Below are 24,731 nucleotides of genomic sequence, written 5' to 3' on the forward strand. Positions count from 1 at the left end.
CTTCCTCGTCTTCTGTGTTCTGCACTTCCCCATGTTGGTCGTAATATGGTCCAGTTGGCCTAAGAATACAGCCCCAGTAACGTTGACACGTGAAACAAATGCAGAACGAAGCCTGACGTATTTGTTTGTTTGTTTGTTTGTTTTTTTGTTCCTTTCTTTTGTGGCTCTCACCCTTTAGGGGGATTGGCCAAGAAGCCAGTGGTCAATGCAAGTCCATACTTTTAGGTTTTCTAGGCTAGGGGAATATGATTACTGTGTTTTGACTGTGAAACTATTTGGCGCAATGTAAAAAAAGAAAAAAAGGGGGGAGAGAAATAATAGAATTTGTTGAATATCTGAGGTGTAATCGTTAGATGAAATTCTCCTGAAAGTTGAATCATTGCAGTGCATCAGCTGAATAATAAGTGACGTAGCCTGACTAAGGCAAAGAACAAAAATTCCCACAAACATTGTGCGTCCCCCTTTTTGCTGTTGTTAGAGATTAACGAAGACTTTTAAACACGAGGTTGTATTTACCGGCGAAATACCGGCGTCTGTGCCAGTAGGCAGCCTCGTCGTTGTGTAGCAATTTCCAGCAAACTTGCGCTTCCTCGTCTTCTGTGTTCTGCACTTCCCCATGTTGGTCGTAATATGGTCCAGGTGGCCTAAGGATACAGCCCCAGTAACGTTGACACGTGAAACAAATGCAGAACGAAGCCTAACGTATTTGTTTGTTTGTTTGTTTGTTTGTTCCTTTCTTTTGTGGCTCTCACCCACTAGGGGGGATTGGCCAAGAAGCCATTGGTTAATGCAAGTCAATACCCTTAGGTTTTCTAGGCTAGGGAATAGGATTACTGTGTTTTGACTGTGAAATTATTTTGGCGCAATGTAAAAAAAGAAAAAAAAGGGGGGAGAGAAATAATAGAATTTGTTGAATATCTGAGGTGTAATATTTAAAAGAAATTCTCCTGAAAGTTGAATCATTGCAGTGTATCAGCTAAATAATAACTGACGTAGCCTGACTAAGGCAAAGAACGAAAATTCCGACAAGCATTGTACGTCCCCCTTGTGGCTGTTAGAGATTAACGAAGACTTTTACACAAAGTTGTATTTCCCGGCGAAATACCGGCGTCTGTGCCAGTAGGCAGCCTCGTCGTTGTGTAGCGATTTCCAGCAAACTTGCGCTTCCTCGTCTTCTGTGTTCTGCACTTCCCCATGTTGGTCGTAATATGGTCCAGGTGGCCTAAGGATACAGCCCCAGTAACGTTGACACGTGAAACAAATGCAGTACGAAGCCTGACGTATTTGTTTGTTTGTTTGTTTGTTCCTTTCTTTTGTGGCTCTCACCCACTAGGGGGATTGGCCAAGAAGCCAGTGGTTAATGCAAGTCAATACCTTTAGGTTTTCTAGGCTAGGGGAATATGATTACTGTGTTTTGACTGTGAAACTATTTTGGCGCTATGTAAGAAAAAGTAAAAAAGGGGGGAGAGAAATAATAGAATTTGTTGAATATCTGAGGTGTAATCGTTATACGAAATTCTCCTGAAAGTTGAATCATTGCAGTGTATCAGCTAAATAATAAGTGACGTAGCCTGACTAAGGCAAAGAACGAAAATTCCGACAAACATTGTGCGTCCCCCTTGTGGCTGTTGTTAGAGATTAACGAAGACTTTTGAACACGAGGTTGTATTTACCGGCGAAATACCGGCGTCTGTGCCAGTAGGCAGCCTCGTCGTTGTGTAGCGATTTCCAGCAAACTTGCGCTTCCTCGTCTTCTGTGTTCTGCACTTCCCCATGTTGGTCGTAATATGGTCCAGTTGGCCTAAGAATACAGCCCCAGTAACGTTGACACGTGAAACAAATGCAGAACGAAGCCTGACGTATTTGTTTGTTTGTTTGTTTGTTCCTTTCTTTTGTGGCTCTCACCCACTAGGGGGATTGGCCAAGAAGCCAGTGGGTAATGCAAGTCAATACCTTTAGGTTTTCTAGGCTAGGGGAATATGATTACTGTGTTTTGACTGTGAAACTATTTGGCGCAATGTAAAAAAAGAAAAAAAGGGGGGAGAGAAATAATAGAATTTGTTGAATATCTGAGGTGTAATCGTTAGATGAAATTCTCCTGAAAGTTGAATCATTGCAGTGCATCAGCTAAATAATAAGTGACGTAGCCTGACTAAGGCAAAGAACAAAAATTCCCACAAACATTGTACGTCCCCCGTGTGTCTGTTAGAGATTAACGAAGACTTTTAAACACAAAGTTGTATTTACCGGCGAAATACCGGCGTCTGTGCCAGTAGGCAGCCTCGTCGTTGTGTAGCGATTTCCAGCAAACTTGCGCTTCCTCGTCTTCTGTGTTCTGCACTTCCCCATGTTGGTCGTAATATGGTCCAGGTGGCCTAAGGATACAGACTCTGTAACGTTGACACGTGAAACAAACGCAGAACGAAGCCTGACGTATTTGTTTGTTTGTTGGTTTGTTTGTTCCTTTCTTTTGTGGCTCTCACCCACTAGGGGGATTGGCCAAGAAGCCAGTGGTTAATGCAAGTCAATACCTTTAGGTTTTCTAGGCTAGGGGAATATAATTACTGTGTTTTGACTGTGAAACTATTTTGGCGCTATGTAAGAAAAAGAAAAAAAGGGGGGAGAGAAATAATAGAATTTGTTGAATATCTGAGGTGTAATCGTTATACGAAATTCTCCTGAAAGTTGAATCATTGCAGTGTATCAGCTAAATAATAAGTGACGTAGCCTGACTAAGGGAAAGAACGAAAATTCCGACATTGTGCGTCCCCCTTGTGGCTGTTGTTAGAGATTAACGAAGACTTTTAAACACGAGGTTGTATTTACCGGCGAAATACCGGCGTCTGTGCCAGTAGGCAGCCTCGTCGTTGTGTAGCGATTTCCAGCAAACTTGCGCTTCCTCGTCTTCTGTGTTCTGCACTTCCCCATGTTGGTCGTAATATGGTCCAGTTGGCCTAAGAATACAGCCCCAGTAACGTTGACACGTGAAACAAATGCAGAACGAAGCCTGACGTATTTGTTTGTTTGTTTGTTTGTTTTTTTGTTCCTTTTTTTTGTGGCTCTCACCCTTTAGGGGGATTGGCCAAGAAGCCAGTGGTCAATGCAAGTCCATACTTTTAGGTTTTCTAGGCTAGGGGAATATGATTACTGTGTTTTGACTGTGAAACTATTTGGCGCAATGTAAAAAAAGAAAAAAAGGGGGGAGAGAAATAATAGAATTTGTTGAATATCTGAGGTGTAATCGTTAGATGAAATTCTCCTGAAAGTTGAATCATTGCAGTGCATCAGCTGAATAATAAGTGACGTAGCCTGACTAAGGCAAAGAACAAAAATTCCCACAAACATTGTGCGTCCCCCTTTTTGCTGTTGTTAGAGATTAACGAAGACTTTTAAACACGAGGTTGTATTTACCGGCGAAATACCGGCGTCTGTGCCAGTAGGCAGCCTCGTCGTTGTGTAGCAATTTCCAGCAAACTTGCGCTTCCTCGTCTTCTGTGTTCTGCACTTCCCCATGTTGGTCGTAATATGGTCCAGTTGGCCTAAGAATACAGCCCCAGTAACGTTGACACGTGAAACAAATGCAGAACGAAGCCTGACGTATTTGTTTGTTTGTTTGTTTGTTCCTTTCTTTTGTGGCTCTCACCCACTAGGGGGATTGGCCAAGAAGCCAGTGGTTAATGCAAGTCAATACCTTTAGGTTTTCTAGGCTAGGGGAATATGATTACTGTGTTTCGACTGTGAAACTATTTGGCGCAATGTAAAAAAAGAAAAAAAGGGGGGAGAGAAATAATAGAATTTGTTGAATATCTGAGGTGTAATATTTATATGAAATTCTCCTGAAAGTTGAATCATTGCAGTGTATCAGCTAAATATTAGATGACGTAGCCTGACTAAGGCAAAGAACGAAAATTCCGACAAGCATTGTACGTCCCCCTTGTGGCTGTTGTTAGAGATTAACGAAACTTTTAAACACAAAGTTGTATTTACCGGCGAAATACCGGCGTCTGTGCCAGTAGGCAGCCTCGTCGTTGTGTAGCGATTTCCAGCAAACTTGCGCTTCCTCGTCTTCTGTGTTCTGCACTTCCCCATGTCGGTCGTAATATGGTCCAGGTGGCCTAAGGATACAGACTCTGTAACGTTGACACGTGAAACAAACGCAGAACGAAGCCTGACGTATTTGTTTGTTTGTTGGTTTGTTTGTTCCTTTCTTTTGTGGCTCTCACCCACTAGGGGGATTGGCCAAGAAGCCAGTGGTTAATGCAAGTCAATACCTTTAGGTTTTCTAGGCTAGGGGAATATAATTACTGTGTTTTGACTGTGAAACTATTTTGGCGCTATGTAAGAAAAAGAAAAAAAGGGGGGAGAGAAATAATAGAATTTGTTGAATATCTGAGGTGTAATCGTTATACGAAATTCTCCTGAAAGTTGAATCATTGCAGTGTATCAGCTAAATAATAAGTGACGTAGCCTGACTAAGGGAAAGAACGAAAATTCCGACATTGTGCGTCCCCCTTGTGGCTGTTGTTAGAGATTAACGAAGACTTTTAAACACGAGGTTGTATTTACCGGCGAAATACCGGCGTCTGTGCCAGTAGGCAGCCTCGTCGTTGTGTAGCGATTTCCAGCAAACTTGCGCTTCCTCGTCTTCTGTGTTCTGCACTTCCCCATGTTGGTCGTAATATGGTCCAGTTGGCCTAAGAATACAGCCCCAGTAACGTTGACACGTGAAACAAATGCAGAACGAAGCCTGACGTATTTGTTTGTTTGTTTGTTTGTTTTTTTGTTCCTTTCTTTTGTGGCTCTCACCCTTTAGGGGGATTGGCCAAGAAGCCAGTGGTCAATGCAAGTCCATACTTTTAGGTTTTCTAGGCTAGGGGAATATGATTACTGTGTTTTGACTGTGAAACTATTTGGCGCAATGTAAAAATAGAAAAAAAGGGGGGAGAGAAATAATAGAATTTGTTGAATATCTGAGGTGTAATCGTTAGATGAAATTCTCCTGAAAGTTGAATCATTGCAGTGCATCAGCTGAATAATAAGTGACGTAGCCTGACTAAGGCAAAGAACAAAAATTCCCACAAACATTGTGCGTCCCCCTTTTTGCTGTTGTTAGAGATTAACGAAGACTTTTAAACACGAGGTTGTATTTACCGGCGAAATACCGGCGTCTGTGCCAGTAGGCAGCCTCGTCGTTGTGTAGCAATTTCCAGCAAACTTGCGCTTCCTCGTCTTCTGTGTTCTGCACTTCCCCATGTTGGTCGTAATATGGTCCAGTTGGCCTAAGAATACAGCCCCAGTAACGTTGACACGTGAAACAAATGCAGAACGAAGCCTGACGTATTTGTTTGTTTGTTTGTTTGTTCCTTTCTTTTGTGGCTCTCACCCACTAGGGGGATTGGCCAAGAAGCCAGTGGTTAATGCAAGTCAATACCTTTAGGTTTTCTAGGCTAGGGGAATATGATTACTGTGTTTCGACTGTGAAACTATTTGGCGCAATGTAAAAAAAGAAAAAAAGGGGGGAGAGAAATAATAGAATTTGTTGAATATCTGAGGTGTAATATTTATATGAAATTCTCCTGAAAGTTGAATCATTGCAGTGTATCAGCTAAATATTAGATGACGTAGCCTGACTAAGGCAAAGAACGAAAATTCCGACAAGCATTGTACGTCCCCCTTGTGGCTGTTGTTAGAGATTAACGAAACTTTTAAACACAAAGTTGTATTTACCGGCGAAATACCGGCGTCTGTGCCAGTAGGCAGCCTCGTCGTTGTGTAGCGATTTCCAGCAAACTTGCTCTTCCTCGTCTTCTGTGTTCTGCACTTCCCCATGTCGGTCGTAATATGGTCCAGGTGGCCTAAGGATACAGACTCTGTAACGTTGACACGTGAAACAAATGCAGAACGAAGCCTGACGTATTTGTTTGTTTGTTTGTTTGTTCCTTTCTTTTGTGGCTCTCACCCACTTGGGGGGATTGGCCAAGAAGCCAGTGGTTAATGCAAGTCAATACCTTTAGGTTTTCTAGGCTAGGGGAATATGATTACTGTGTTTTGACTGTGAAATTATTTTGGCGCAATGTAAAAAAAGAAAAAAAGGGGGGAGAGAATTAATAGAATTTGTTGAATATCTGAGGTGTAATATTTATATGAAATTCTCCTGAAAGTTGAATCATTGCAGTGTATCAGCTAAATAATAAGTGACGTAGCCTGACTAAGGCAAAGAACGAAAATTCCGACAAACATTGTGCGTTCCCTTCTGGCTGTTGTTAGAGATTAACGAAGACTTTTAAACACGAGGTTGTATTTACCGGCGAAATACCGGCGTCTGTGCCAGTAGGCAGCCTCGTCGTTGTGTAGCGATTTCCAGCAAACTTGCGCTTCCTCGTCTTCTGTGTTCTGCACTTCCCCATGTTGGTCGTAATATGGTCCAGTTGGCCTAAGAATACAGCCCCAGTAACGTTGACACGTGAAACAAATGCAGAACGAAGCCTGACGTATTTGTTTGTTTGTTTGTTTGTTTGTTTGTTCCTTTCTTTTGTGGCTCTCACCCACTAGGGGGATTGGCCAAGAAGCCAGTGGTCAATGCAAGTCCATACTTTTAGGTTTTCTAGGCTAGGGGAATATGATTTCTGTGTTTTGACTGTGAAACTATTTGGCGCAATGTAAAAAAAGAAAAAAAGGGGGGAGAGAAATAATAGAATTTGTTGAATATCTGAGGTGTAATCTTTAGATGAAATTCTCCTGAAAGTTGAATCATTGCAGTGCATCAGCTAAATAATAAGTGCCGTAGCCTGACTAAGGCAAAGAACAAAAATTCCCACAAACATTGTGCGTCCCCCTTGTGGCTGTTGTTAGAGATTAACGAAGACTTTTAAACACGAGGTTGTATTTACCGGCGAAATACCGGCGTCTGTGCCAGTAGGCAGCCTCGTCGTTGTGTAGCAATTTCCAGCAAACTTGCGCTTCCTCGTCTTCTGTGTTCTGCACTTCCCCATGTTGGTCGTAATATGGTCCAGGTGGCCTAAGGATACAGCCCCAGTAACGTTGACACGTGAAACAAATGCAGAACGAAGCCTAACGTATTTGTTTGTTTGTTTGTTTGTTTGTTCCTTTCTTTTGTGGCTCTCACCCACTAGGGGGGATTGGCCAAGAAGCCATTGGTTAATGCAAGTCAATACCCTTAGGTTTTCTAGGCTAGGGGAATAGGATTACTGTGTTTTGACTGTGAAATTATTTTGGCGCAATGTAAAAAAAGAAAAAAAAGGGGGAGAGAAATAATAGAATTTGTTGAATATCTGAGGTGTAATAATTAAAAGAAATTCTCCTGAAAGTTGAATCATTGCAGTGTATCAGCTAATTAATAACTGACGTAGCCTGACTAAGGCAAAGAACGAAAATTCCGACAAGCATTGTACGTCCCCCTTGTGGCTGTTAGAGATTAACGAAGACTTTTAAACACAAAGTTGTATTTACCGGCGAAATACCGGCGTCTGTGCCAGTAGGCAGCCTCGTCGTTGTGTAGCGATTTCCAGCAAACTTGCGCTTCCTCGTCTTCTGTGTTCTGCACTTCCCCATGTTGGTCGTAATATGGTCCAGGTGGCCTAAGGATACAGCCCCAGTAACGTTGACACGTGAAACAAATGCAGAACGAAGCCTGACGTATTTGTTTGTTTGTTTGTTTGTTCCTTTCTTTTGTGGCTCTCACCCACTAGGGGGATTGGCCAAGAAGCCAGTGGTTAATGCAAGTCAATACCTTTAGGTTTTCTAGGCTAGGGGAATATGATTACTGTGTTTTGACTGTGAAACTATTTTGGCGCTATGTAAGAAAAAGTAAAAAAGGGGGGAGAGAAATAATAGAATTTGTTGAATATCTGAGGTGTAATCGTTATACGAAATTCTCCTGAAAGTTGAATCATTGCAGTGTATCAGCTAAATAATAAGTGACGTAGCCTGACTAAGGCAAAGAACGAAAATTCCGACAAACATTGTGCGTCCCCCTTGTGGCTGTTGTTAGAGATTAACGAAGACTTTTAAACACGAGGTTGTATTTACCGGCGAAATACCGGCGTCTGTGCCAGTAGGCAGCCTCGTCGTTGTGTAGCGATGTCCAGCAAACTTGCGCTTCCTCGTCTTCTGTGTTCTGCACTTCCCCATGTTGGTCGTAATATGGTCCAGTTGGCCTAAGAATACAGCCCCAGTAACGTTGACACGTGAAACAAATGCAGAACGAAGCCTGACGTATTTGTTTGTTTGTTTGTTTGTTTGTTCCTTTCTTTTGTGGCTCTCACCCACTAGGGGGATTGGCCAAGAAGCCAGTGGTTAATGCAAGTCAATACCTTTAGGTTTTCTAGGCTAGGGGAATATGATTACTGTGTTTTGACTGTGAAACTATTTGGCGCAATGTAAAAAAGAAAAAAAGGGGGGAGAGAAATAATTGAATTTGTTGAATATCTGAGGTGTAATATTTATATGAAATTCTCCTGAAAGTTGAATCATTGCAGTGTATCAGCTAAATATTAGGTGACGTAGCCTGACTAAGGCAAAGAACGAAAATTCCGACAAGCATTGTACGTCCCCCTTGTGGCTGTTGTTAGAGATTGACGAAACTTTTAAACACAAAGTTGTATTTACCGGCGAAATACCGGCGTCTGTGCCAGTAGGCAGCCTCGTCGTTGTGTAGCGATTTCCAGCAAACTTGCGCTTCCTCGTCTTCTGTGTTCTGCACTTCCCCATGTTGGTCGTAATATGGTCCAGGTGGCCTAAGGATACAGACTCTGTAACGTTGACACGTGAAACAAATGCAGAACGAAGCCTGACGTATTTGTTTGTTTGTTTGTTTGTTCCTTTCTTTTGTAGCTCTCGCCCACTAGGGGGGATTGGCCAAGAAGCCAGTGGTTAATGCAAGTCAATACCTTTAGGTTTTCTAGGCTAGGGGAATATGATTACTGTGTTTTGACTGTGAAATTATTTTGGCGCAATGTAAAAAAAGAAAAAAAGGGGGGAGAGAATTAATAGAATTTGTTGAATATCTGAGGTGTAATATTTATATGAAATTCTCCTGAAAGTTGAATCATTGCAGTGTATCAGCTAAATATTAAGTGACGTAGCCTGACTAAGGCAAAGAACGAAAATTCCGACAAGCATTGTACGTCCCCCTTGTGGCTGTTGTTAGAGATTAACGAAGACTTTTAAACACAAAGTTGTATTTACCGGCGAAATACCGGCGTCTGTGCCAGTAGGCAGCCTCGTCGTTGTGTAGCGATTTCCAGCAAACTTGCGCTTCCTCGTCTTCTGTGTTCTGCACTTCCCCATGTTGGTCGTAATATGGTCCAGGTGGCCTAAGGATACAGCCTCAGTAACGTTGACACGTGAAACAAATGCAGAACGAAGCCTGACGTATTTGTTTGTTTGTTCCTTTCTTTTGTGGCTCTCACCCACTAGGGGGATTGGCCAAGAAGCCAGTGGTTAATGCAAGTCAATACCTTTAGGTTTTCTAGGCTAGGGGAATATGATTACTGTGTTTTGACTGTGAAACTATTTTGGCGCAATGTAAGAAAAAGAAAAAAAGGGGGAGAGGAATAATAGAATTTGTTGAATATCTGAGGTGTAATCGTTATATGAAATTCTCCTGAAAGTTGAATCATTGCAGTGTATCAGCTAAATAATAAATGACGTAGCCTGACTAAGGCAAACAACGAAAATTCCGACAAACATTGTGCGTCCCCCTTGTGGCTGTTGTTAGAGATTAACGAAGACTTTTAAACACGAGGTTGTATTTACCGGCGAAATACCGGCGTCCTTGCCAGTAGGCAGCCTCGTCGTTGTGTAGCGATTTCCAGCAAACTTGCGCTTCCTCGTCTTCTGTGTTCTGCACTTCCCCATGTTGGTCGTAATATGGTCCAGGTGGCCTAAGGATACAGCCCCAGTAACGTTGACACGTGAAACAAATGCAGAACGAAGCCTAACGTATTTGTTTGTTTGTTTGTTTGTTTGTTCCTTTCTTTTGTGGCTCTCACCCACTAGGGGGGATTGTCCAAGAAGCCATTGGTTAATGCAAGTCTATACCCTTAGGTTTTCTAGGCTAGGGGAATATGATTACTGTGTTTTGACTCTGAAATTATTTTGGCGCATTGTAAAAAAAGAAAAAAAACGGGGGAGAGAATTAATAGAATTTGTTGAATATCTGAGGTGTAATATTTATATGAAATTCTCCTGAAAGTTGAATCATTGCAGTGTATCAGCTAAATATTAAGTGACGTAGCCTGACTAAGGCAAAGAACGAAAATTCCGACAAGCATTGTACGTCCCCCTTGTGGCTGTTGTTAGAGATTAACGAAGACTTTTAAACACAAAGTTGTATTTACCGGCGAAATACCGGCGTCTGTGCCAGTAGGCAGCCTCGTCGTTGTGTAGCGATTTCCAGAAAACTTGCGCTTCCTCGTCTTCTGTGTTCTGCACTTCCCCATTTTGGTCGTAATATGGTCCAGGTGGCCTAAGGATACAGCCTCAGTAACGTTGACACGTGAAACAAATGCAGAACGAAGCCTGACGTATTTGTTTGTTTGTTCCTTTCTTTTGTGGCTCTCACCCACTAGGGGGATTGGCCAAGAAGCCAGTGGTTAATGCAAGTCAATACCTTTAGGTTTTCTAGGCTAGGGGAATATGATTACTGTGTTTTGACTGTGAAACTATTTTGGCGCAATGTAAGAAAAAGAAAAAAAGGGGGGAGAGAAATAATAAAATTTGTTGAATATCTGAGGTGTAATCGTTATATGAAACTCTCCTGAAAGTTGAATTATTGCAGTGTATCAGCTAAATAATAAGTGACGTAGCCTGACTAAGGCAAACAACGAAAATTCCGACAAACATTGTGCGTCCCCCTTGTGGCTGTTGTTAGAGATTAACGAAGACTTTTAAACACGAGGTTGTATTTACCGGCGAAATACCGGCGTCTGTGCCAGTAGGCAGCCTCGTCGTTGTGTAGCGATTTCCAGCAAACTTGCACTTCCTCGTCTTCTGTGTTCTGCACTTCCCCAAGTTGGTCGTAATATGGTCCAGGTGGCCTAAGGATACAGCCCCAGTAACGTTGACACGTGAAACAAATGCAGAACGAAGGCTAACGTATTTGTTTGTTTGTTTGTTTGTTTGTTCCTTTCTTTTGTGGCTCTCACCCACTAGGGGGGATTGGCCAAGAAGCCATTGGTTAATGCAAGTCAATACCCTTAGGTTTTTCAGGCTAGGGGAATATGATTACTGTGTTTTGACTGTGAAATTATTTTGGCGCAATGTAAAAAAAGAAAAAAGGGGGGAGAGAAATAATAGAATTTGTTGAATATCAGAGGTGTAATCGTTATATGAAATTCTCCTGAAAGTTGAATCATTGCAGTGTATCAGCTAAATAATAAGTGACGTAGCCTGACTAAGGCAAAGAACAAAAAGTCCGACAAACATGGTGCGTCCTCCTTGTGGCTGTTGTTAGAGATTAACGAAGACTTTTAAACACAAAGTTGTATTTACCGGCGAAATACCGGCGTCTGTGCCAGTAGGCAGCCTCGTCGTTGTGTAGCGATGATGATGATGATGATGAATCCACAGACATGGCTCGTACCCACTCAGGGGGATCGGCCAAGAATCGATGACCTAATTAAGCAAGTTTTTTTAAATATCGAAACCACCCACCATAAAAAAGAAAGAAAAAAGAAAAGAGACCCTAGTCAGAATGAAAGGAGTGCAATAGTTGCTTGTCACTCGTGCAGATAAGACAATTATTCATTACCTTGAATAAGAATCAGCATGGTTAAACAATGCTCTTGTGTTCGTTAGAATTATTTTATTTTTTTTGCATGAATATTAATCACGCAATTAAAAGCTTAATTCTTTTACTTTCATTCAGGTACTTGCAAACTGCGTAGAAAACGTTCTCGTGGCTGAAGCCCTGATCGCAAGCACCGAAGGAAAGTATGTTTTCTATAGTGAAATTCAACCCCAGGCTAGCGAATGGGAGGGCCAAGAATGTTTTCCTGAGCAATTTGTATCGGCGACATGATAAAAAATAGTGCTCTATAGTTTCCAATTCTGAACAAAAGTTGCATAGTGGTGATTTCCAGCAAACTTGCGCTTCCTCGTCTTCTGTGTTCTGCACTTCCCCATGTTGGTCGTAATATGGTCCAGGTGGCCTAAGGATACAGCCCCAGTAACGTTGACATGTGAAACAAATGCAGAACGAAGCCTGACGTATTTGTTTGTTTGTTTGTTTGTTTGTTTGTTCCTTTCTTTTGTGGCTCTCACCCACTAGGGGGGATTGGCCAAGAAGCCGGTGGTTAATGCAAGTCAATACCTTTAGGTTTTATAGGCTAGGGGAATATGATTACTGTGTTTTGACTATGAAATTATTTTGGCGCAATGTGAAAAAAAGAAAAAAAGAGGGAGAGAACTATAGAATTTGTGGAATATCTGAGGTGTAATCGTTATATAAAATTTTCCTGAAAGTTGAATCATTGCAGTGTATCAGCTAAATAATAAGTGACGTAGCCTGACTAAGGCAAAGAACGAAAATTCCGACAAGCATTGTGCGTCCCCCTTGTGGCTGTTGTTAGAGATTAACGAAGACTTTTAAACACAAAGCTGTATTTATAGAACATCTCATATAACAGTCACAATAAAATGCATAAAGTATTTTGAATAACATTGATATAGACGAAACAAGACTTGCTTTTGAAAGCGACTTTTTGAAACCAAAACCACAGTTGGAAATGTGGTTTCTGTTTTGCTATAGGAGCATAGGGTATAGAAAACTTGCTGCAACTAGCAAACTAATGACACTAGGGGGATAATTTTTCTTGCAACATATATGTGAATGTTTGGGCGCGCAAGAAAAACAAAACCCTAAATATTTGTTTCGCGAAAAAAATGACTTTTTCAGGTGGCCTACCACCTTAATCACAATGTCCTCAAGATGAGGTAGATGCGGCCACGAGCGAGTTCTAGACAGGTATTAAAGGTCTTGATGGCAAATAGATTGCACCATACGCTCTCCCAAAGTTCAGTACCAAGTGCTCTTAATCGGTAACTACTTTTTCTAAACACATGTTGAAAGAAACTCGTCTTCCGGCTCATCAGACGCAACATTGAATCAAACACGGATTGGAAGCGCAGCAGCTCGACTTGGTGCTGCACTTGAGGTACTTGCAATCTACTGTGCATTTCGTGTTTTAGTATCTAGATGGCGACGTAGGTGCTTGAATAGGAGCTCATACCTTGCAAATACAGGTTGGATAGCACAATAACAGCGTTTGAAGTGCATACTTTGCAAATTTTACAATGAAAACATAATACAAGACAGCCAACATCATATATACACACAAACACGGCATACTAACTCTAGCATGCACAACACAGCAGTCGAACTCGCGACCACACAATGAATGAAAACATCATAACCAGCAGTTTTCACGGGCTTATATATGTGTAGCGCCATCATAATTGCCGTTTAGCATGATTGCCACATTCTTTAGCCAATGCGCCGCGCCTTTCGCGTAGCTCATGCCTAGATTCAGCTGCGCGATCACAGAACGACTCCAGGCACCTGGCACGTTGGGCGCTAACAGTAGCCGCCGCTCTGTTTTAGCCCTGCAAAAAGTGGTGAGACTGGCAAAGCCCCGCCGGCCACCTTCGACGTCGTCTTATGTCTTCTCTCGCTACACTAGCGACCTGGAGAACGCGCCATTCAACGAGCCACCAGTTGCCATGCTTCCGCGACTCTACCTGCCAGTGCCGCCGTACCACAAGATATCACTCCAGGCAATGTTTTTGCGGCTCGACGCCGTTCTCGCCGTAAATGGCGTCACGGACCAGCTGCTTATGCACGCCATCTTGCTCGACGCGCTCCCGCCGCTCGAGGTTCGTCATCTTGCTGCCACCTCGAACACAAGTCGCAGCCATATGAAGCCATCTGCGCTGCGGGGCTCGTCTGCTACGGCCTGACCTATCACGCTCTTCTGGGGCCCGCGACATCCGGGTGTCCCCTGCTCTGCAGCGCACTGTAGCAACTGGTCTGCAGCTCTGCCTTGATCATGACGTGACTCTCCCGACTACGTCACCTTCAAATTCACGTCCGGCCAACAGCGCAGTGATTTCTGCACCGAACCCCCCCCCCCCCGACGAGGTTCAACTTGTTTCTGCTGCCATCAACCAGTCTACCGAGATTTGCGTGTCTTCGACGTACTCGGCTGATGATCCACCAGGCATGCCCACTAATGATACGTCTTACCAGAATATCAGGGCCCATGACACTTCAGACAGGTAAGGCTCCATGACGGCAAACTCGGCGCACGCCCTTGGATCTGCCAAGGCAACAGACACCGTAAAACTCCCAACTCGCCCACCAATCGCGCTCCACAACCATCCTCCGGAGTCCTTAAAGGGCGACACGAGTTTGCAGCAATTCACCTTGAATTGCTGCAAGATACTGCAGAGGCAGTACACGCATGCCCTTCGCCATAGGGCATGCTTCTACTGCCTCTGCGCAGCACATCACAAATCTCTAATATTGGACCTGTGTGCTAGCCATGATCACCGTGCGCTTCTTCAAGCAAGGGATTTCCATGTTCGCCGACTCGCCACCCGCACCGGCAGGCCAGCCGCACAGCAACGCTAGGATCGGTGTTCCATCGACGGTGACGTCCGAACCAGCACGATCGGCACACTGTTACTTGTCGACAGCCATGTCCGTGCCATGTGCGCGTTCGGAGAACCCACCATGGCTGTTCAGTACTCGGTCGTCCTCGCTCAGCTTCGATTCCTCCCACCTTCTCGCCCACCTCACCGGTGCGGACTCTTCAGCTTCCTCCGGCGGCTCCACATACGGCCACTTTTTCTACCCTCGGGCGTTCCCGACAGTAATCCCACCAGGTTATCGAGTAACCCCACAAGGTCGTCATGGTGGCCACTTGCTCGTGGTTACTAGGCACTGGAGTCTTCTTCGAAGCCTGGACTTCTCCCATTGCCGCCCACCCGAAATATCTTGAGGACCTCGCGCCTTCTGCCGTTGACAACCTGGACTGCTCAATAACCACTTTCGTTTCGCGACCTCTTGCATATACGCTCTTATTGTTTTCTTTCCAGGTTTATTTCTGCAAGGGAGTGTAGTAGCGTCCTCATGACCGTCATTCATTATCGTCATCGTTTCTTAGCCACCGCGCCGCGCCTCTCGCACAGCTCACGCATAGCTCGAGCTGCGCGAGCAAAGAACGAATTGACGCGACTGGCGTGTCCGATGAGGGCCCCCGCCACTCCGCTTCAGCCCTGCGAATGAGTTAGCGAGATCGGCACGGCCACGTCGGCCACTTTCACGACGTCTTCTCACGTCTCCTTTGCTCGCTGCAATATGCATAAAGCGGCTTGTAACCCGTCGACGGCACTTCGAACGTGTTCTGGTAGCATCAACGCGTGTTCGCCCTTGCCCATCATCATCATCCTCATCAGCCTGACTACGTCCACTGCAAGACAAAGGCCTCTCCCTTGTTCCGCCAGTTAACCCGGTCCTGTGCTTGCTGCTGCCACTTTATACGCGTAATTTTCTTAATCTCATCTGCCCACATAATCTTCTGTCTCCCCCTAAGCCGCTTACCTTTTCTGGGAATCCAGTTAGTAACCCTTAATGACCAGCGGTTATCCTGTCTACACGCTACATGCCCGGCCCATGTCCATTTCCTCTTCTTGATTTCAGCTATGATATCCTTAACCCCCGTTTGTTCCCTGAACCACTCTGCTCTCTTCTTGTCTCTTAAGGTTGCACCTACCATTTTTCTTTCCATTGCTCGCTGTGTCGTCCTCAATTTAAGCTGAACCCTCTTTGTAAGTCTCCAGGTTTCTGCTCCATAGCTAAGTACCGGCAAGATACAGCTGTTATATACTACTACGGGGTGCCACAAATGAACATTGTAGCAAAGAGGACGATATTTAAGGCGAGCTCGTGCAGACTGGGCTCCATATTGCATGCCTGCCTATTTTCGAAAAGTAAAGGTATTTTTCATACGCTTTCTCCCCGTAACAATTTGGTGGAGAGTGCGGGTTTTCCCTCAGTGAACATCCACGGCGATTCCACGAACCGGACGTTTCTTGGCTGCCTGTGCGATGCCTGATCAAGACGAGAACGAGGATTGTTTTGAGACTACCCCAATTGTGCTTCGTCCAATTACGCAGCAACCAACAGCACCGCATCCAGCTGCTACTAACCGCACCGTTGTCTTGACTCAACCACGTGACCCAGGCACCTTTTCTGGCAGTGACAGTACTTACGTGGAGGAATGGCTTCAGCTGTACGAAAGGGTGAGCGCTCTGTACAACTGGGATCTGACACTCATGTTGGCCAATATTATTTTCCACCTTGATGGTACAGCTAAAGTTTGGTTTTCCAACCACGAAGAAGATATCATGAGTTCATTTATTCATTCATTTTTATTTCCTTGAGGACCCCACTGGGGGGTATTACATAAGGGGTGGATACACAGGAAAAGAGAACATTTCAACACGTTAATTTTCGCAGCACAGGTGATTTGTAACATTTGTCGCGAAGGATGATGGGCAGGTGGTTGAAGCAATTGTGCAGGGAAGGTCGTTCCAATCCTTGACGGCGCGGGGAAAAAAAGAAGCGGAAAAAGTGGCAGTTCTGTTGCGATAACGGGACACTTGAAGTGGATGGCTTGTGCGGTGTGAAATGTATGTCGGAGAAGGATGTAAGGAGCTGCATTTAGAGAAGAATGAAAAAATTTATGAAAGAGAGAAAGGATGGCGATACGGCGGTGAACAGAGAGGGGTGATAAACCGGATTGTGCTTTCAAGGATGAAATGCTGATGTCGTATGAGTACTGGGAGTGAATGAATCGAACTGCGCAATTTTGGAATGATTCGAGGTGGTTAATGCGGTATGTTTGGGGCGCGTTTCATATGGGGGAGGCATATTTGAGTGCCGATCTGATGAGGGACTGATATGCCAGCAACTTCACATGTTTTGGTGCATGACCTAGGTGACGCTTCAAGAAGCCCAGAGTTTTATTTGCCGATGAAATGACGTTAGTAATATGTGCATTCCAAGTGAGATCGCAATACAATGTGACACCTAGATACTTGTGGGATGGTTGTGATTTTACAGGGACGTTGGCGATATGATATGAAAAAATGAAAGGATTCTCACGGCGGGCAAACGTAACAAGTTTGCATTTGTTAGTGTTAAGCGACAAAAGCCAAATATCGCACCATTCTTGAATGTTGTTAAGATCGTTCTGGAGAAGATTTTGGTCGTGAGTGTTAGTTACTGTCCGGTATATTACACAGTCATCTGCAAACATGCGGATTTTGCAGAATACGCTGAGGGGTAAGTCGTTGATGTATATCAGAAACAGGATGGGGCCAAGAACTGAACCTCGAGGTACGCCTGATGTTACTTTAGGTAAGCAGAAGATTTATTATTGACATGCACAAACTGATTGGTTAGTTAGAAATGCTTTGATCCAAATTAGTACACTTGGGTCCAAGTTTACCTGGAGATAGCTTTAGCATTAGTCTTTGGTTGGGTACTGTGTCGAATGCCTTTGCGTAATCTAGAAAGATTGCGTCAGTTTGTAAGTTGTTGTCAAGGTTAGCATGCAGTTCGTGAAGAAATATTGCTAGTTGTGTTTCGCAGGAGAATCCTTTCCCAGAACCATGCTGGCTGGGATGAAAAAAGTTGTTGAAATCTAGAAAGTTTACAATCTGAGAGTAGATGACATGTTTCATGATTTTGCATTGGATGCTTGTTAAAGAAATGGGACGGTAGTTCAATGGACTGTTATTATCACCTGATTTGTAGATGGGAACGACCTTGCCCATGTTCCAGTCATCTGGAAGAATGCCTGTGGAGAGCGACTGCGCATACATCAAGCACAGAAATGGGGCGATGGTGTCATAGATATTTTTTAACACTTTTGAGTTAACATTGTCTACGCCACCTGATGAGGACAGTTTCATGTTTTGAATAATACTTGAAATACCACCTGCGCAAAAAACGATTAGGCACATAGAGGATGTCAACAGCACCGGGGCAGGAGAGGAAGATACGCTAGATTTGTTAGTAAATGCAGATGAAAATGCGCTGTTAAAAGCATCAGCACATTTATCATCTGAGAGCATGTGACCAGAATCATTAGTAAGGTGGATGGTGCTGGTAGACCGAGGGTTCACGATCTGCCAGAATTTACGTGTGTTATCGGTTAGCATGCCTCGTAAATCCTGTTTCAAAAACGTGTAGTTTGCGTTACTAATAGCGGTAGTATAATTTTTTTTCGGCTGCGTTGTATTTCACCCAAGCTTCAGGCGTCTCTTTTGCTTTTGCTTCGTGAAAAAGGCCTTTTTTTCTATTCGCTAGTCTCTTTAGTTTCTTTGAAAACCAGGGTTTCTGCGGTGTGCTACGGAGTGATGTTGTGGGGATAAAGTTGCTAATCAATTCATTCATCTTATTTTTAAAAATCTCCCAATTATCGCTCACAGATCGGGAGTGAAAGCTATGTTCAAAGTCTGAAAAGAAGTTTTTTTTTTGTCGCGGGATCGAATCCCGGCTGTGGCGGCTGCATTTCCGATGGAGGCGGAAATGTTGTAGGCCCGTGTACTCAGATTTGGGTGCACGGTAAAGAACCCCAGGTGGTCAAAATTTCCGGAGCCTTCTACTACGGCGTCTCTCATAATCATATGGAGGTTTTGGGACGTTAAACCCCACAAATCAATCTCGAAAGAAGTTTTCTAGTTCTTTTTTTATGGCCTCATAATTACCGTTATCATATAAGGTAAGTATTTTCTTGAGTTGGTCGTGCCGCTCAAGAGGGAAGGAAATATCTGCATGTATTATTTTGTGGTCAGTAATATCGGGTAGGTATGAAATGGACGATAAAGAATCCGGGCGGTCGGTTAGTTATAAATGTAGAATGTTAGCACAGGCGCCTGATATGCGCGTGGGCTCTGACACAAGTTGAGATAAGTTAAAAGTCAAACAAACGTCTATAAAATCTTTCGTTTCGACATCCTATGCCGACGAGGGTGCAGGGTTATGCCAATCACTTGTCGGGAAATTAAAGTTCCCCAAAAGTAAAATGTGAGCGTTAGGGTAGGTGGTCGTGAGTGTGCTCATTATATTGTTTAAATCACGTAAAAAACCTGTATTGGTGCTCGGTGGCCTGTAGCACACCCAGAGTAGGAATGTTTGAGGGGAAGTGTGGCAAACCAGCCACAGAATTTCAAAGGCAGATTTTATGTTGACAGCAGAACAGGGTATTTCTGGGCCAACAGCGATTAGCACACCCGCGCCCCAGCCGCGTTTGCGGTCGGTGCGGAATAACTGATGATCGGGTAAGTCCGAGAGCACTTCGGCGTCAGTAATTTCATCAGTTAGCCAAGTTTCTGTTAGTACCAAAATATAACTGTTGGAAGACGCCACAACGTTCGACACGAGTTGGCACTTCGGTGTGAGACAACGAACATTAGTAAAGATAACAGAAAAAGAAAGTTCATTTCGCGTTTGGGTTTGGCGGTGGTGCGGTTTAGTCTGCGGGCGCGGTGATCGCTATGCGACTTCTATAACCGATTGTTATACGTGGTCAAAAATGTACCTTTTGGAACCCATATACAAAGTTTCTAAACGGATCAGAAATTTACCTGATTTCTGCTTAGCAAAAGCAACGAGATGGCGGCGGGAAGTACGAACTGAGAGGAAATAATCTTCTCCAATGCTGAAATCTGTTCCTTTCAACTTTTTGGCATTTGATAAGGTGTTTTCTTTGGTTTTGTTGAATGTGAACTTTACAATTATCGGGCGGCAACGATCATTGGTGTGGCGGCCGAGGCGATGCACTCGGTCTACTTCTTTCGGGTCAATTTTTATTTTCAAGTGTTCAAGACAGTGGTTAATGATAAGTTCTTCTGTTTCAATATTTCTTTCTTTGGCGTTAGTATCTGGAATGTTATAGAACAATAAGTTGTTGCGGTGTCACCGGTTTTCTGCGTCATCCAGCCGTTTTTCAAGTTTGGAAACTAAGTGTGTGGTTGCGGTAGTGTCAGCTTGAATTGCGGCAATGCAAGGTCGTATGGGCAAAATATTTTGTAATGGCGTTCTAGTTCGGTCATACGCTTTCCTAGATCCGACAATGTTTTGTCGGTTGTGAGGAGCTGCTGCTTTACTTCTTCAAAATTAGATATTAGTTTGTTTTGTCCAGCGCTAATGTTTCCGAGTTCTGCGAGAATTTCGTTCCTTTTCGGACCAGGGTTAGTTTCAGTATCACCAGATAACAACAAGAGTACAGAGTTAACAGCATATAAACACTCGGCAATGATAGTGACAAGACACTGTGGGCCCGGCAGCTGCACTAGAAAGTAATCACTTGATTTTTTTGCGTAAAGACTGCTGTGCTTACTAAGCTGCATTGTTGGGAGGAACGGGTAAGCGAACTGCATTGTGTCACAGCGGCCAATCGCACAAGCTGACACCGGTGACCGTTCGCTAGATACAGGTGCTCGGAGGGGTGATGTTGACTTCGATTGGGCGGTCCAAGGTGAAGTGGGGGAGGAGTAGTCTAGCCACGGCGCTGGCAACAGCGTCGGAGCGGTAGCGGAGGGTGGCGGGATATAGCCTGCTTCGTCATTGCCAGGCAGGAACGTGCAGTTTGATGATGGGTCGAAAGAAGTGATTGCGAGGCCGGACATCAGCAGGTGAGCGAAAGTTACAAGGAACACCTGCGTTGTTGGGAGGAACGGGTAAGCGAACTGCATTGTGTCACAGCTGCCAAGCCCACAAGCTGACGCCGGTGACCGTTCGCGATATTTTGGTGCTCGGAGTGGTGATGTTGACTTCGATGGGGCTGGGACATCTGTACAGTTGGGACATCTGTAAGCAGAAACTCAATAATCTCTTCGGCAAGCCCAGAAAGAACTAGCGTGCCGACTCCAGTCCTGCACCAAGTCGTAGGTTACATACATACATGTGCTCGCCCTCTGCTGGAAGGTTGACGACAAGATGCCGCAATCTAAAAAGGTCGCGCACATCCTCAAAGCAATCGCCGATCACGCCTTCAATCTCCTCGTATTTCGAATCTCATCGATCGTAGACGACGTTATTAATGAATGCCGACGCTTCGAAGACGCGAGAAGTCGCCGTTTCACTTCACACTTTTCGCGTCTTCCCAACACGGCTGCAACATCTACCTGCGAGGACGCCCGTTTGCCACCAGCCCCTGCTGCTTCCAACAACATCGTGCGCATCGTGCGCCACGAAATCGAGGCAGCATCTCCCCTGTGTGACAAAGCCCAGGCCCCGACGACTCTCGCGCCACCATTTCTTTGATCAAGAGTGTCGTATTCCAGGAACTGGCGAACGCCGTACTTCAGACGCTATGCCCCGTTAACCGATCTGACTACCGACTGCCCCGTACACCTAGTATGTCTCGCGGACCGAACAACCGCCCACGTTACCGAAACCCGGCAGAACGGCGAACTTCTGATGACATGCCGATCTGCTTCAACTGTGGATGAGTCGGCTATATTTCTCGTCATTGCCGCACTTCCAGGGGTTGGCAACCATGGTCGCATTATGCCAACACCCGACGCCCACCTGCTGGCTCTCGGATGCCGTTCTACGCGGAACAAGATGATGCTTCGCCGTGCAGGCCCGCCCAACCAAGCCGCTTCCCGTCGCCCTCTCGACGCATGTCCCGCTCAACTAACCAACGTCGCTCCCCCTCACCCTCCTACCACCAGTCCTCGGAAAACTGACGGCCGCAGCTCCTAGAGGTGAGCCTGCTTCGACGACTCGACCCGAAATTCCTCTACACACGATACCCGGACACAACAACTTGATTAAAGTTAATGTTGACGGTACTTCTGCGGCAGCACTCATTGACATCGGCACTCTCATATCATTCATGATTTCCAGCATTTGTGCTCGACTCAAGAAAGTGCTCACTCTTGCTCTTATTACTGTTGTCCGAGTAGCTGATGGTGCATGACCAGCGGTCACTGGGATGTGTGCCGCCCGTGTCACTGTTGATACCACTGTTCTGTTTTACGTACTGTGCCACTGCCCACATGACGTCATTTTGGGACTCGATTTTCTGTCGGAGCATTCCGCCCTATTCGACTTTGACTGTTCTTCTGGTGTTGTTCAGCTCGTCCTACCACACGCCATTGACGCTCCTGATCCTGCGCCGCCAAAGCTATGCTCCGCCGACTTTGTTCGCCTATCTTGTCGAGCTGAGACGTATATCGACGTCTCTTCTAATCCACCTGTGGCTATGGCGAATATGTCATTTCACGTAATCCTACAGTCCTCTGTTCACTCAAAGTTGCTCTCCCCCACACCATAATCACATTGAAGGACAACATGGCATGTCTCCCTATTGTTAACTTTGGACTTTGCTCTGAAGTGCTGCCACGAGGAATATCCCTTGCAACCCTTGTCCCGGCCGGCGACTACCACATATCGGCCTTAACAGAGGATACACTGTCGTCCGCCAGTATTCAGTCGGCAGTACACTAGACTGCATAACTGGATTGATTGTCTCTGATCTCCCGGCCGAGCATGTGTCTGTGCTTCGTGGCCGTCTTGCATCGTATCAAGACGTCTTTGATCTCTGCGACCGACCCTAGGTCAAACGACCGTCGTAAAACATCGGATAGACACCGGGGATGGAAATCCAGAACACCGGTGACCCTATCGGGTTTCCTCCACCGAGCACCACGTGATCCAGCAAGAAGTCGACAAGATGCTTGCCCGAGACATCACAGAACCTTCTGCAAGTCCTTGGGCTTCGCCCGTTGTGCTCGTGAGAAAGAAGGATAACAGCTGGCGCTTCTGTGTTGTCTACAGAAATCTTAACGAAGTTACAAAAAGATGTGTATTCTCTGCCGCGGATAGATGACGCTCTTGACTGCCTTAGAGGAGCAAATTAACTTTCTTCCATCGACCTTCGTTCCGGGTACTGGCAGATATCAGTTGATGATCTGGACCGCGAAAAAACGGCATTTATAACCCTTGACGGGCTCTATCAGTTCAAAGTAATGCCATTCGGGTTATGCAATGCCCCGGCTACATTCGAACGAATGGTGGACACTCTTCTTCATGGTTTCAAGTGGTCAATCTGCTTATGCTACCTTGATAACGTCATTGCTTTTTCGCCAACTCTCGAAACTCACCTCGAGCGTCTCTCAACAATTCTTTCGGTTTTCCGCAAAGCAGGGCTCTGGCTTAACTCAACGAAATGTCACTTCGGCTGCCGGTAGCTCACTGTTCTTGGACACCTTGTCGATTCTTCTGGGGTTCGTCCCGATCCTGAGAAAATATGGGCCGTCAAGGATTTCCCTGTGCCGACCGCTGCGAACGACGTTCGAAGCTTTGTGGGCCTTTGTTCTTACTTTCGTAAATTTGTTCGGAATTTCGCTGACGTCACACGCCCGCTCACGGAACTTCTAAAAAAATGTGACTTTTGTGTGGGGACCTGAACAAGCCAGAGCATTTGTTGAACTGACGAGTAGACTTACGACACCACCTATTCTCGGCCACTTTGATATATGCGCTCCCACGGAAGTGCGTACCGACGCCAGCGACCATGGAATCGGAGCCGTTTTGGCACAACGACAGCATGGCTGCGAGTGCTTTATTGCATACGCTAGCCGTCTTTTATCGCCAGCAGAGCGAAATTACTACATCACAGAACGCGAATGCCTCACGCTCGTCTGGGCAGTAGCTATATTTCGGCCGTATTTGTACGGACGCCCATTCACGGTTGTCACTGTTCACCATGCCTTATGCTGGTTGTCGTCCTTAAAAGATCCTAGTGGATGTCTCGGCCGGTAGGCTCTACGGCTATAGGAATCTTCCTACACGGTTGTCTTCAAATCAGGTCGCCACCATGAGGATGCTGATTGCTTGTTGCGTCATCCAGTATTCCCAGCAGACCTTTCTGAGAGCGATGAGTCTGCTTGCATTTTGGCACTTTCCGCGTTTAGCAACATCGGAGATCAGCAACGCCGTGATCCTCACTTCCGAGATATATTCCTTCAGCTTAGTGGTCCCACAACTCCTCCGTCTCTTCGTATATTCCTGCTCCAAGATGGCGTCTTCTATCGCTACAGCATGCAGCCTGACGGACCTGAGCTGCTGTTGATCATACCACAACATATGCGTCAGACTGTCCTCGCACAGTTGCATGATATTCCGACAGCTGGTCACCTGGGAGTTTCAAAAATTTATGACCGCGTTCGACGTCGCTTCTTTTGGCCCGGTATTTACCGATCCGTCTGCCGTTACGTCACCCCATGCAAATCCTGTCAAAACCACAAAAAACCAGCAACCCTTCCAGCGGGACGCTTTCAGCCCGTTCAGATCCCATCCGAACCATTTTATAGGGTAGGTGTTGACTTACTAGGACCGTTCCCTTTATCGGCCAGCGGAAACAAGTGGATAGCAGTCGCCAGCGATTATACCACTTGGTATGCCGACACGCGGGCCCTTCCTACTAGTTGTGCGACCGAAGTCGCTGACTTTCTTCTAGAAGACATCATATTACACCACGGCGATCCTCGGCAACTGCTTACCGATGGAAGTCGCTACTTTTTATCACAAGTTATCTAAGACATATTACACTCTTGCGCTACAAAGCACAAGTTCACAACGGCGTATCATCCTCAAACCAACGGGCTCACGGAGTGGCTAAATA

Source organism: Rhipicephalus microplus, chromosome 1 (genome assembly GCF_043290135.1).
Source record: "Rhipicephalus microplus isolate Deutch F79 chromosome 1, USDA_Rmic, whole genome shotgun sequence".
In the NCBI taxonomy this organism is placed as follows: domain Eukaryota; kingdom Metazoa; phylum Arthropoda; class Arachnida; order Ixodida; family Ixodidae; genus Rhipicephalus; species Rhipicephalus microplus.